Source organism: Myotis lucifugus, unplaced genomic scaffold, assembly GCF_000147115.1.
Source record: "Myotis lucifugus unplaced genomic scaffold, Myoluc2.0 scaffold_2, whole genome shotgun sequence".
Taxonomy (NCBI): domain Eukaryota; kingdom Metazoa; phylum Chordata; class Mammalia; order Chiroptera; family Vespertilionidae; genus Myotis; species Myotis lucifugus.
Window position 1 is genome coordinate 17,469,414 of NW_005871050.1, and position 13,246 is coordinate 17,482,659.

Here is a 13,246-nt window from a genome sequence, read left to right on the forward strand (position 1 = left end):
TTTAAAATTTATTTTTTTGGGGGAGAGTAGTTGGCAGGGAGGGAGGGAGGGAAGGAGAGAGAGAGTGAGAGGGAGAGAGAGAGAGAGAGAGAGAGAGAGAGAGAGAGAGAGAGAGAGAAACATAGATTTGAGAGAGACACATCAATTAGTTGCCTCTGGTATGCGCCCTGACCAGGGATGGATCCCTTTGGTGCAAGGGCTGAAGCTCTAACCATTGACAAATACCACCCAGGGTTAAATACAGTATTTTTAATAATGGTAGCGCTCTACTTTTTGTTCAGTAACCTATATTCAAGAAACAGTGTGATTTTATGTACTGTGAACAATGAAAATACATCCTGCATATCAGATATTTACATTATAATTCATAACAGTAGCAAAATTGCAGTTATGAAGTAGCATCAAAAATAATTTTATGGCCGAAACCGGTTTGGCTCAGTGGATAGAGCATCTGCCTGCGGACTGAAAGGTCCCAGGTTCGATTCCGGTCAGGGGCATGTACCTGGGTTGCGGGCACATCCCCAGTAGGAGATGTGCAGGAGGCAGCTGATCGATGTTTCTCTCTCATCGATGTTTCTGACTCTCTATCTCTCTCCCTTCCTCTCTGTAAAAAATCAATAAAATGTATTTAAAAAAATAAAAAAAATAATTTTATGGTTGGGGGTCACCACAACATGAGGAACTGTATTAAAGGGTTGCGGCATTAGGAAGGTTGAGAACCACTGGATTAGAAAGTATCTTTATGAATAAAAGTAGAAACTCAAAATTGTAAGCTGCTATAAAATACTTAGGAATGTTTCACTATACTTTAACTTGCTATCAAATGTCCAAGAAGTCCAAAAATAAGACTGAAGGGTTTGTGAAACATTGTATTTTTAGTTCATAAAAATTTCATTGTAGAGCCCTGGCCGGTATGGCTTAGTTGGTTGAGTGTACTCTTATGCACCAAGGTCACTAGTTCAATTCCCGGTCAGGGGGTGTGTGGGAGGCAGCCAATCCATGTTCTCTTTTCTCTCTCTCTCTCTCTCTCTCTCTCTCTCTCTCTCTCTCTCATAAATAAAAACATATTTTGAAAAATGAGAGGTCTTTGCCAGTTTTAAAAAATTCAGTGTAGAAATGTTAATTCATGGTATACATAATTAAAAGGTATGTCAAGTTGCTTAATAATTTTAAAAAATGTTTGTATTGATTTTTTTTAGAGAGAGAGGAAGGGAAAGGAATAGAGAGATAGAAACATTGATGAGAGAGGAATATCATTGACGGGCTGCCTCTGCACGCCCCTGACCAGGAATCAAACTGGCAACTTCTTGGTTCCTGGGTCAATGCTCAACTGCTGAGCCACACCAGCCAGCTAAGTTGTTTAATGATTTTTAAAAGTATTAAACTGATAAGAACAGATACTACACTTGGTCTTAGCCAAAAGGCCGAGTTTGGATTACATTGATTTGCATGTGAGCTTTATTTGATGCTTAAGACAGTTGTCTCTAATAGCATGACTATGAGTGTGAAAATGGAATGAATCATTTATTTTATGTGCCTGTTGAACTACTTTCCCAAAGCTAAATGTTTCCTTGCTAAATGTTTCTGTATGTCTTCTATTCTTCTTTTAAGGACACCAGTTGTATTAGACTAGGGCCCACCTTAAAGACCTCATCTTAACTTGATTATATCTGCAATTATTTCCAAATAAGGTCACATTTACAGGTACCAGGAGTTAGGACTTCCACATACCTTTTTTGGGGACATAATTAAACTCATAACACTTTCCCAAAGAAAATGACAAGAATGTTAGATAGACCCAGAATATTAGAATAGGAATGACCTTAACATTTTCCTATAACAACCACCTAGTTTTACATTTGGAAAAATGGAGGCATAGAAAGATTAGGAGACTTGACCAAGGTCACACAGCTAGATAAAGTCAGAGTTGGGACTGGAAATCAGTATTGACAGGGAAATGTAGAAAGCATGCAAATATGTTTCTGGGTAAACATCTGAAATACTCAAGGTTGGCCCTTCATTTTTAACCAATTTCCTGGAAAAGAGTGGGAATTAGACAAAATCTATCTGAGTCTTTCTTACCTCTTTCACTCCCCTTTTCCTGCCTCTTGGAACCTTCTTAACCTTGCCTCTCTCCTCTGAAGCAGGTGACATTTACTGAGTGCCTTCCTATGTGCTGGGCATTGTGCTAAGTCTTCTGTAGTACTATCTCACTTAATTCTCATAACAGCAATAAGTGCTATTATGATCCTATTTTACAAATAAGGAAAAACTGAGCCTCTGAGAGGTTAATTAACTTATGCAGAGACTCACACAGGCAGAACCCACGTTCTTTTTAAAAATATGTTTTTATTGATTTTAGAGAGAGAGGAAGGGAGAGGGATAGAAAGATAGAAATATCAATGAGAGAGAAACATTAATCGGCTGCCTCCTGCACGCTCCCTACTGGAGATCGAGCCCGTAACCTGAGCATGTGCCCTGCTAGGGGAATCGAACCAGTGATCTCTTGGTTCATGGGTTGACGCTCAACCACTGAGCCACACTGGCTTGGCAGAGCCACATTCTTAACTACTTTGCTACTCTGCATCCTCCTCATTGCCATTGACCTCTCCCACCACCATATGCTTCCACTCCCTTTATACTTTGTGCATGGACCCACCTGGAGGCCCTCCTTAAGCCCACCTTCCCAGTGAGGGTCTTACATTTCAGAATAATCTCTTAAACTCTGCCTATTGCCATGATGAGGTGGAAAGAATTCCCCCATCTAAATTTCAGTGGTTGATGCCTCATCCAGAATTCCAATTAGAAATTTACAGAGAAATATGCCTGCCAAGTGTTGCAAGTGTTGCCAAAACAGGAAAGGGAGCACTGCTCAGACAGGGCCTTGTCAGGGGGCCTCTAGTGAGATTTTTCATGGCCGTGATCTGAGTCCTGGTCTACCCCTACCAAAGGGACTAGAGTAAATGGGGTGGGAGTGCTGTCCATAGGCTTGACTTTTGGATAGCAGAATCCCAGGGGCTGGATTGTCTCAGCACTGTTTGGAAGCCCGAGGAAGAGATCCAGGCACTGTGTGAAGAGTCAAGGTTCTAACAGGAAAGCCAACATCATGAATTGAATCCAAAGGATGTGCGGAGACACAAAGGGGAACATGAGGAAGGGATTTGATAGTTCAGAGAGGCAGGGACAGGTAGGCTGAAAGGAGACGCAGCACCAAATTCTTGGCTCAGTCTGGATCTTGCCTCTGACCCTGGATTTGGGCCTGCATGAGGTCATCCTGTTGATCAGACCTCAGATTTCTCCTAAGGGCTTTGACTTGACCTTATCTTCAGGTTTTGGACAGCCTATGCTGCCTCTGGTAGAAGCCTTACACTCTGCCTCTGGCCCCATAAAACCCAGTCTTCCCTGATAAAAGCGGATTCAGATATGTAGCCACAAAACTATGGTTTCTGAGGTTTCCACAAGCTGCCCTGGAAATACCCTGTCACTTTCTACTTCCTGAGTCTGTGATAACAGAAGGAAATGCAGAGTTCCATGCATGGGTTTCCACTTTGGTGGCCCAAAAATACAAGTGAGGAAATATTCTGTAGTCAATTCCATAGTTTGTTCCAAGAGCTAGAAAGGATTTAGGCAAAAGTTTTACAAGAGACATGTTGGATTTTTTCCAATGTTTGCTTTCTTCTTTTTGAATCATATATTCAAATTTTCTACCTCTGTCATATTCCTTCCCACTTTTGGACATTTCTGTGATAGGCATTAACTTCTTATTTTGTTAGTAGCCATTAATCATATACAATCAATCAGGGTCATCTCAACTTCTCCTGTGTTTCAGTCCCTTTATCTGACAGCTGGCTTTAGCAACCACCCAGGCCAGTGAGCTGCCTTGGATCAGAGCATTATCTGTTAATCACCAAGGGCACAAGTGCCTGGCGTATAGCATATAGCAGAACTTAAGAAACATTTGTTGAATGGATGAAGAATCACTGAAGACTCACTTATAAACTTTGCTTGTGGTCCAGTTTGTCCAAACATTTACAAGAAAGCAGGTTGTAACTACTTTTCAGTAAAGTTATGAGACTTTTAAAAACATTACAGAAAGGTCTACCTGAGAGATCTGTCCTCCACAGTGTGAGGGAATGACTCAGCATAGGAAACCAGGGTGTCTGCCTTCTTAGCTCTTACAGAGCCCTGACAGAGCCCCCAACTCTGGTCTCCGCTCATAGAGCTCCAGTCCACTCTGCTCTCCCTCTGCTGGAGCCCAAGACCCTGGGGAACTGGAGGATGAAACGGGCTGTAAAAGATAAGTCTCCTTGGAGTCGAGATGAGTCCATTACTCAGAAAAGAAATACATTTTAAAAGCAGACCAAGGACAAGATATGCTTTGCCTTGGTTGCTGTGCCCGGACCCTGACCCCCTCTGGGAGTTTGCCTCAGGAATGCTGACAATTCTCCGGGCCCAGGAATGGGCTGAGCTGTTTGTAACATTATAGAAGATTAGCCACCTTGTTATCGGATTTCGAGCTCCTGGAGGTCAGACTGCAGACTCTACCCTTCCCTTTCCATGTTGCACTTGCAGCTCGCAGCTGCATATAGTTATTTTCCTTCTTCTCCATATAATTAGCCAACTGATGAGGGGGGTTAGAGCAGAATTTCCAGGGTGATTGACTGCTCTCCCCATACTGCTGGCATTATTGGAATAAATGCTCATATATGATTTTAAAAAAAGTTTACACAGCTTAATGCATTCTCATCATAAAAGATTCAAATAGGCCTAGCCGGTTTGGCTCAGTGGATAGAGTGTCAGCCTGCGGACTAAAGGGTCCCAGGTTCGTACCTTGGTTGCAGGCTGGACCCCCAGCTTTGGTCAGGGCACGTGCAGGAGGCAGTGAATTGAGGTGTCTCTCTCACATCGATGTTTCTCTTTCTCTGTCTCTACCTCTCCCTTCCATAACAACAAAAAGATTCAAACATCCTAGAAGTATTAAAAAATAAAACCCTTATTAACCTTTTTCTCACCACCTGAATTCCAGTCCCTTCCTCAGAGGTAACCATAGCAATGGGGATAAGGCCTATCTACTTTTCATGCATTACATACATGTAGTATATATGTTCACATGTGCAAATGTGTTTACTCCATAAGTGGGATTACAGCATGTTTATTGTTTTGCAACTAATTTTTTTCAGAATTAGCAATAGGTCATGAACATCTTTCCATGTCAGCATGTCTACTTCATTATTTTTAATGACTGCTTAGCACTCCTTAACATAGACATACCATATTTCATTTAACTAGTCCTATATTGATAGGTATTTCAGTCCTCCACAGTTTGTCTCTAATACAAACATTGCTGCAATATACATCCTTGCTATTTATATACACAGGGTGAAGCAAAAGTAGGTTTATAGTTGTTCATATGGAAAATAATACAATAATTAATAAATGGTAATACAAGAATAAACTGTAAGTTTACAGTTGTGAGTAGGCAAAACACAGAGTTGATTTTTATTGTCAACAATATTACAGACATCTCCCATTTTCCCCCTATTCCCCCTTCTCCCAGCCCCTACCACCCCCCAGGTCTTCACTACCCTATTGCCCGTGTCCATAGGCTATGCATATCTATAATAATAAAAGGGTAATATGCTAATTAGACTGGACATCTTCTGGACGTCATTCTGGACATCCTTCCTGACAAAACCGGGGCCAGAGGGAAGCTGGCCGGGTCCTGGGTACCTGTGGGAGGCCTGAGGGAAGCTGGCCTGGGTCCCGGGTGCCTGCGGGCGGCCAGAGGAGGGAAGCCCAGGTCCCAGGTGCCAGAGGGAAGCCAGTGCCGGCAGCCAGGGGAAGGAAGGCCTACTCTTGCATGAATTTTTGTGCATCAGGCCTCCAGTAAGTATATAAGTTCTTTGGTTTATCTCTCCTTGTACCCCCAACCCCACATCAAGGTATGTCAGTCTGTTCCATAGTTTGGGTCTTTTGTTCATTAGATTCCACAAATAAGTCAATTCATTTTGTTTATTAGATTCCACAAATAAGTGAGATCATGTGATATTTGTCTTTCTCAGTTTGGCTTATTTCACTTAGTATAATATTTTCTAGGTCCATCCATGCTGTCCCTCTTTTTTACTGCTGCATAGTATTCCATAGTGCAAATGTCCCACAGCCTTTTTATCCACTCCTCTACTGATGGGCACTTGGGCTGCTTCCCAATCTTGGCTACTGTAAATAATGCTGCTATGAACATAGGGGTGCATATATTCTTTCTGATTGGTGTTTTGGGGTTTTTAGGATATATTCCCAGAAGTGGATTGCTGGGTCAAATGGCAGTTCCATTTTTAATTCCTTGAGGAAGCTCCATACTGTTTTCCACAGTGGCTGCACCAGTCTGCATTCCCAACAGTGAACTAGTGTTCCCTTTTCTCCACACCTTCACAGCACTTGTTGTTTGTTGATTTTTTTGGTGGTAGCCATTCTGAGGTGATATCTTATTGTGATTTTAATTTGCATTTTTCTGATGATTAGTGACTTTGAGCATTTTTTCATGTGTCTCTTGGCCGTTTGTATGGAGAAATGTTTATTCAGGTCTTTTGTCCATTTCAGAGTTGATTTTTGTTGTGAGTATGCAAAACAGTTTTTTTGTGTTACTATTAATTATTGTATTGTTTTCCATACAAACAACTGTAAACTTACTTTTATCCCGCCCTGTATATATCACTTATGCTTTATTATTTAGTAAGACTAACTCCGTTTCCTGTTTTGACAATACTTGCAACACTTGGCAGGCATATTTCTTGGTGTAAATTCCCAATTGGTATTCTGAATTAGGAAGCAACCACTTGTAATTAGGTGGAGGAATTGGACCACAAGCAATGTCTGCAAGTGAATCTTCTTATGTTTTATTATTAATAAGACTAGCTCCCATTAACCTTCCCTTTCAGCAGTTTTCTGGTTACTCTTCCTTGCTTGTTTTTCCATATGCTCATTAGATAAGCTTCCCAAGCCCCCAAAGTAGGCAGTTTACTGAGATAATGTTAAATCTATAAATTAACTTAGAACAAACTGAAATATTTTGATGTTGTGTCTTCCTATCCAAAAATATGTCTTTCTATTTATTTTTCTCAGAGTTCCTAAAGATACTTTATTTAAAAATTATTACAAAGTTAATGTCTGTTGTAGAAACTTTAAACCACTTAGAACTATATAAAGTAAAAATTGAAAGCTTCCTTGGTGTCAACTGTAATTGAAAATTAAAATAAATAAATAAATCTATACTAATAAAAGGGTAATATGCTAATTAGACCAGACATCTTCTGGATGTCCTTCCGGACAAAGCCATGGTGGCGGGGCCGAGGCAGAGGCGGTTAGAGGCGATCAGGCCTGCAGGGGAGAGCAGTTAGGGGGATCTGGAAGGCAGAGGAGAGCAGTAGATTGGGCCTAAACTGGCAGTCAGATATCCCCTAAGGCATCCCGGATTGGAGAGGGTACAGGCCAGGCTGAGGGACCCCCCCACTGTGCATGAATTTCATGCACCAGGCCTCTAGTAAATAAATAATGGCTTTCTGACCCCTCTTTCCCCCCATTTCTACCACCCTTAGGTGAGTACTGTTATCAGGTCATGGTGTTTTAGTCTCCCGTATCTTTTTAAAAAATAAGATCATACTTTTTGTGTGATCTGCAACTTGGTTTAAATTATCTACTAAGTAATTTTCCATGTCAGCACATACAATGCTGCCTCAATCTTTTAAAATTATTGCAGCAGCATTGCCCAGCCGGTGTTTCTCAGTGGTTGGGCATCAACCTATGAACCAGGAGTTCAGGCTTGATCCCCACTAGGGGATGTGCAGGAGGCAGCATATCAAAGATTCTCTCTCATCATTGATGTTTTTATTTCTCTCTCCCTCTCCCTTCTTTCTGAAATCAATTAAATTTTTTTTAAAAAAATATATATTTTATTGATTTTTTACAGAGAGGAAGGAAGAGGGTTTATTGATTTTTTACAGAGAGGAAGGAAGAGGGATAGAGAGTTATAAACATCAATGAGAGAGAAACATCGATCAGCCGCCTCCTGCACATCTCTTACTGGGGATGTGCCCACAATCCAGGTACATGCCCTTGACCGGAATCGAACCTGGGACCCTTCAGTCTGCAGGCCGACGCTCTATCCACTGAGCCAAACCGGTTAGGGCAATTAAAAAATTTTTAAAAAATTATTGCAACACAGACACTGTATACATACCATATTCTTAAAAAAATACAATGCCCTGTGATAGATATTTGAGTGTGTCCAGATTTTACTGTAATAAACCATTTTATAATAAACATCTTTTTAATATAGCATTACACACAATATGTGAATATTTTTGTAGGATAAATTCCTAGCAGTGGAATTGCTCACATCAAAAGGTATTTCGCATCTAAAATTAATTGGGCAAGCTCTCTCTGGAGTACTCCCATGCCTTTTTTCCAGCATGAACTTTTTACTTTCTTTTTCCTAAACCCTAAGAGACCCCAAAAGACTTTCAGCCAGGGGAGTAGCGGGCAATGGCAGCTCATCCTGAAGCTGTCTCCAAGGCCCCCTTTTCTCTGACTTTCCCGTGAGCGAAAAGCAGCCCCACCTTGGCTCACATCTTTCCTATAACCTTTGTAGCGAGCCAAAGCAAAACAGCGCCTAGGGCCTAGGCTCTCTCCTGTTATTTTTTCTACGCTAAGTCTCCCTTCGTTTCACTGTTCCCAGCTTTAATAAACATACTCTCAAAATAAAAAAAAATAAAATAAAAATTTTGATTGATGTTGCCCCCTCCCCAAACTTTTACCAACAGTAAAACTGTGTACATTTTTCAAAACCTTGTGAACACTAGGGTAATTAATCTTTTTAATATTTGCTGATCTATAGTTTTCATCTGTTTTTGAATTAAGGGTCAGATTGAGCATCTTTTCATGTTTGTTGTCCATTTGTAATTTATCTTCTGTGACAAGTTTGTGTCTTTTACCAAGTTGTCTACTTTTGTTTTATCTTTTCTTGTTGATTGATAAATTATTATTACTAATTTAAGTAATTTGCTTTTAGTATTTGTTATAAATATTTCTTTCAATTTTGTGCCTTTTGACTTTGTTTATGATGTGTTATGGCTGTTTATACATTTTAAAATTGTATATATTCAAATATTTAAATCTTTTTCTTTTTTGGGTTCTGGATTCCAAGATTATAAAAATATCCTCTTATTATTTACTCCTGGTCTTGTTTTACTTTAAATTGAAATCTTAACTCCATCTGGGATGTATTTTTATTTTTAAAAATTTAATTGATTTTAGAGAGAAGAAGGGAGAAAAAGAGAAACACCAATGTGAAGGAGAAACATCGATTGGTTGCCTCCCATCTATTAGTTTGCATCCCGACTGAGGATCGAACCCAGATGATGCTCCAACCAACCGAGCCACACCAGCCAGGGCTGGAATGTTTTTCTGTGTAGGTGTTGAGACAGAAATCCAGCTTTATATATTTCTCCATGACCGATAATTTAAGGATCTTTAGCTGCTAGTAAAGGAGCTAACTCAAACTAGCTTCATGGGAGAAAAAGGAACTTATTATGAGAATATGATCTATTTCCCTGAAACCCTAGGTCTGGGATGGAGTTTAATTTCCTAAAGGGCTGGAATCTGGGAGGGAAAAGGTGTGTGGAATACAGAGTGGTTTCTTTCCAGTTCTCATCTCTGATGCTCTTGGCTGTCTCTGCTATTTGTTCCTATTAGTGAAGGCTGGCTGGCCACACCAAAGCTCAACAACTAAGGATTTAGGTCTTCTCCCTTCAAGATGCCAACTCTTCAGACTGGAAGAGACTCTGATTAGTCCATTTTGGGTCAGGGGTTCACCTCTGATCTGATCAGCTACCCCTAGGGGGCATGGATAACTTCATATAAACATGGCTCTTGTGAACGCAATCCTGAAATCCTATGGATTGGAATAGATGGGGTAAAAGTTCTCTAGGAGGAATCATAGTGACCTGGACAGACACATCTACTACACCATTTGTCCCAGCACCATATTCAACAATGTATCTTCTCCTCACTGGTGAGTGGTCTTTTCCACCCTCCTAGATGACTCTTCCACATCACATTTTCAGTGACAGGTGAATAGGGTTCAATTGCTAAAGGACACTCACAGGATCCAAATGGCAATGCTTACAAATGTACAGGTTATTACAGGAAAAGACTACAGCAAGGGGTCCTACTGCTCTCCTCTCTAAGGGCTGTGGCAGGGCACTTTCTCACTCAGAACAGGAACTACTTACATATGCAAGGAATACCTCAGAATCAGGATCTAAAATGCAGTCTTGGTTGGGGTTTTTTATATTTTGACAGCCACACAGGCATATTCCAGCCTCAATAGTAGAGCTCTGGGATGGAGGGGCAGGTTTCACACTGAAACCAGGTGTAAATAATCAATTTCACTGTCTGTCTATCTATCTATCTATCTATCTATCTATCTATCTATCTATCTATCTATCTGGCTAAGTGTCTGTCTGACCGGTAGCTATGATGCACACTGACCACCAGGGGGCAGATGCTCAACACAGGAGCTGCCATGATGCGCACTGGCTATTTAAAAAGAAACAGCACTGCAGACCTGGTGCCGACAAACCAACACTTGGCTTCCCCTAAGTGGGATACAGGCCCTGCCACCACCCCGGAGCGACATCCCACCAAATTGAAGCCAACACTGCCAAGACCCCATGGTGCAAAATGCGGCCCACAGCCCAGCGCAGTCTGGAAATGGTCACTGGGCACTGGGTAATCACGTCACGTAGCAACGCCCAGCTTCCAACTAGCCTCCTTGCAGTTTCTTCAGCCCAGGACCCCGACTTGCTTTATAGCCAGGTGCAAGCATTTTATAGTTTAACCAAATGTTTGTGAAGCATTTTCCTGTGCCTCATCTCATTTGATCCTCACAGAAGTCCTGGAGTAGGTAGATAGGAGACTTGGTAGAATCCTATTTTCTTTTCATTAGCAAGACACGAATAGCCACATTAAAATATTTCTTCTAATTAATTTCCTTTCAATGTGCACGAATCCATGCACCAGGACACTAGTATAATATATAATGTTGACCAGCTGCATCTCCTCAGACCCATGGTAACAAAGCAACACTATTAAACAGTATGTCTCATGCCTTGATGAGAGGTCAGTGCCATGTGGGAACTTCAGTAAAACAGACCAGGCTAATTCTAGACCTAATGGAATTAACCTCACATCACACACACTTTTTCCTCTCTTCTTAAGCCTCTGTACCCTCTTTCCCATTTTCATTCTCATCTGGTAACCTGGCTTCTTATTTCATTAGGAAAATAGGAGCAAGCAAAAGAGAACTTCTACAAGCTCTCACCTTCACAGTCTACCCTCTTACCTGCAACAGTCTTTTTTCCTCGCTGGCCCTCCCGTTGCTCTAAACTGACATTTCATGATTCTATGTAGGTCCCATCCCTCTCTGTGTGCACTAGATGCCATCCCCTTTCTCCTATTCAAGGACCTCACTCCAGCAGTTGCCCTTTCTCTTCATTGCATCATTCCTATCAGCATACAGAGATGTTTTCTCTACTCTTTTGAACTTACTTCCTCCTCTAGTTACTGTACTTTGTCTTTCTCTGCTCCCCTCTAAAACATTTCTCAAAAAAGTTGCCTGTTCTTGCTGTCTCTGATTCCTTTCCTCCCATTCTCCATGGCACCCACACTAGTCATTGTTTCACTCTCACCAATCTGCTAAAATTGCACACAATAGCCTCCCTTACAACAAGGAATGGTCTGACCCAAATTGTCAATAGTGCCCAGATTGAGAAACCCTGCTGTATCTGTTCTGCTCTTCCCCAAATATCTACATGATTCATGCCTTCACCTCCTGGTCTTTGCTGAAATGTCACCTCAGAGATGACTGCAGTATTTACAATTGTAAGCCCTCCAACGCCCATTTCTCTTTCCTGCCTGAGTTTTCTAAAAAGTAATGATCACTGTCTGATGTACTATATATTTTATTTATTGTTTGTTTGTTTCCTTCATGAGAATATAAACTCTGCTTAAGGCAGAAATTTTGAAGGTTGCATGTGTACATCAAATATGGCTCAATAAATATTTGTTATATAAATGAATATCCAATTTTATCATATAGGACTATTCTCTCCCATATATTTGATTATGTTTCTATATCCCATTCTGCTCCATTAAATTGTTAATTTCTGTATCACACTTTTAATTACTGTAGCTTTATAATACACTTTTCTATTATCGGATTCATCTCCACTTGTTACCCCATCTCCCCAGATTTTAATGTATTTTATGATAATTTTGTCAAGTTCCCCATTTCTCCCTTCAGAGAATTTTTCTAGAATTTTGTTTGGGTGTATGTTAGATTTATAGATAAATTTATGGAGAACTAACAATGTTATAATGTTGAGTCTTCCTATTTAAGAATAAAATACATTTCCATTTATTGATGTCTTGTTTTATGTCCCACAAGGGGTTTTTATAGTTTTCTATATAGTGGTCCTCCTGCTCAATTCTTGTTTAGTCCAAGATATTTTATGGGTTTTATTTATTTCTATTGTGAATGGGACAATCTCATAATTAGCCAACTCAGACAAGTATGAGGAAAATAATTACAGAATATTCTTTTTCCTGGTTTTGCTTCCCTAACAGGAATGCTTGAAGTATCTGTTTCTGCACTCTGATATTTTTAACAACTTCACAGCTTTTTGTGATCTGAAAGCTTTTGCAAACATTTTTTTGTAGCCCGGATGCTCTATTTGGTTTTTCTTACTTTGGACACTTACTGAATTCAATATTTACCTCTAAAACACCTGGACTATTGTAAAAAAGAAACTAAATTGTGAACTCTATTCTGTGGGTAATTGACAACATTTTTGGAGTTGATTTGTTGATTATTAAGAAAATTAACAATTCAGTTCACATTGAAACTCTTTTGTGTCAGCTTTTAGGTTTAAAGAAAGTTTAATTTGCAGTATTCAAATACTATGGAAGCTATTTCATTTAATGGACCAGTAGTGGTTTCTAACCCATGCATGCAAGGCAAAAACATTTTACCTTAAGAGCTTTTTAAAAAAACCTCATGATTAAAAATATTTTGGAATGGAATGACTTAATTTCAAGTCTGCTTTATAAATGGAATGAATTGAAATGCGTTCAAAGCTAGGAAACTGAATTGCTACCATTTTATGTAATTTGTATGCTGGAAATGTTATAT

General features: G+C 40.1%; 1 pseudogene; it reads right to left on the reverse strand.

Moving 5' to 3' along the window:
* Positions 1-1,306: 1,306 nt before the first annotated feature.
* Positions 1,307-1,436, reverse strand: LOC111827193 (annotated as a pseudogene).
* Positions 1,437-13,246: the final 11,810 nt, after the last annotated feature.